The 2,242-nt window shown below is 25.1% G+C and overlaps 1 pseudogene; it reads right to left on the bottom strand.

Moving 5' to 3' along the window:
- Positions 1-833: 833 nt before the first annotated feature.
- The window catches only part of LOC105621355, a 3,226-nt pseudogene continuing 1,817 nt past the window's right edge, over positions 834-2,242 (bottom strand).

Raw genomic sequence — 2,242 nt, 5'->3', positions numbered from 1 at the left:
TTTGCATAAATAATCATTTTTATAGGCTGATTGTGTTAAAAACTAAGTATTCGAAAATAAAGAAATAAGTTTGTTTACTTTAAAACTATTTGCGATTTATTTTGATTTATATATAAAGTACTACATATTTATTTTAAAAACAAGCATTACACGCAAAAATTTATTTACAATATGGAAAGCTTAATAAAATATCAGAATTTGAAATGCACTCAAACTTAATAAAGATTATCTTTGAATCTTTAGAATAATGTCTTCCAAAAAAAATAATATTTATAATTTCGATTTTTTTCACAAATTCAAACATAAATATTGAATACATCATCATAAACACATAATATAAAAAAAGAGACTTCCAAGAAACTCAATGGGATAGATATATCTCGGAGAGATATATCTCAAACTATAAAGTTGCCACTATTTAATGTGAATCGAATTTTTCTTCTTTCGGTTGAGAAAAACATCATGAACTGGAATGAAACTGGATTGTTGAAGGATCGAAATCGTTATATCAGTGCGGTGAAGACGTCGTGTTTATTAGAATAATACAAATCTTTTATTGCTAAGCTGATACAATGAGGAATTTTTATTTTTTAATCGATGACATAATTTATGAGTCCTTCGCAAAAGAATTAAAAAAGTGTGTTCTACTTTCCATTCTTTCTTCCGTTCATTTCATTTCCTTCCGTTTTCTGCCTTATGTACTCAACTAAAGATATGCTTTACTTATGTTTATGTAAGAGTTTTTAACTTTTTATATGAGCACTTTTTTTCAGTGCAAGATACCCATTTTATTTGAAAATTCAGAAGTCATCCGAAATCAAGATATAGAAATGTTAATCTATAATTTTCTTTATTTCTGGTAATTTTATTTCAAAATAACGGAAATTTGTAACACCTAAATTTAATATATGAAATGTTGATATTTATTTGATATACATATCATTCTATTCCAAACTTGAAACTTTCATTGAACTTATAACTTGAAATTTTTCGTTGTCTTGCGCTATTTCTATCTGAAAATTAATATTTTATTTTACAGAGATAAAATCATACTTAGAACTATTAAATGTAACAATCGTTTTAATAGAATCCGAAATAATATTTTAATAATATTAGGTGTAGTAAAAAGAAATCCATTATTTTTCCATTCAATTTCATGCAAAAATGGATTTCTTTTTACTACACCTAATATGTATGTAAAGACTAATTGTATAATACTTAAATATCTTACCGCGATTTTATTAGACTTCGCACTGACATTCATGCCTAGAATAGACATTGCTTTGAATAATTGCTATGAAATATTGAATTTTTCGTTGACGTAATAACTGCTGTTTGGCTTGTTAATTTAGTCACTAGTTTACTTTGTTTATTAGCCTCTTCTTTGTTTGGACATTTTAATAGCGTCTCTATTTTTATTTTATATATTCCTTTTCCCGATATAGGAACATAATATAGTTCTAAAATATTTAGCAAAAAAAAACAAAAAAAAGATTTAGATGTTACAGCGAAATATGCCATTGTAGATTACACTAGCCTGCGAATTTACACTTTTGAATAATCGTCTAGTAAACACTTAATAATTTTTTTACATTGATATATTATTTATTTGTTTTTATTGTAATTATTATCATTTTTTTACATATTGAATATGAATCAGATTTTCATGCAAATTTAGCTGTATATCATGATACAATTCTGAAAGAACGTCAGAGGTCAAAAATGATGATTTTCAAAATTTTCAAGATGTAACACTGATGGTCAATTTTTTTTTAATATTATTAATATTATGTATATATAATGTATATAATGTAAAGATTTCAACATTTAGCTTTAAAATGTATATCCGGTTTTGTTTTTATATGTCTTTTTTCATATCATTAGGATTAAATAACATTTATTTTATGAAAAGTATGTACTTGCCATCATTAATGACCGTTATACTGAAAATTCCGCCTTCATGAGTAAAATTTTGCTACAGAGAAAAAAGTATCAATCGGTTTCATGTAATCAGATTCGACTCTGCACATACGCTTTGTAGATGATTCATACACCACCAAACCTGAACCTTCTGTATCAGTCATAAATACCTGTATTTATTTACATGTATATTGAATTACTTAATAAGTAAGATACAATATATTGCATATACATTTGTTTACGCAAATATTACTCGGTATATACATATGTGTGTATATATATATATATATATATATATATATATATATATGTGTGTGTGTGT

This window comes from Atta cephalotes (assembly GCF_000143395.1).
Source record: "Atta cephalotes unplaced genomic scaffold scaffold00033, whole genome shotgun sequence".
Classification (NCBI taxonomy): Eukaryota; Metazoa; Arthropoda; class Insecta; order Hymenoptera; family Formicidae; genus Atta; species Atta cephalotes.
Note: the sequence above shows the minus strand (reverse complement) of the source record. Positions and strands in the feature narration are given on the sequence as shown.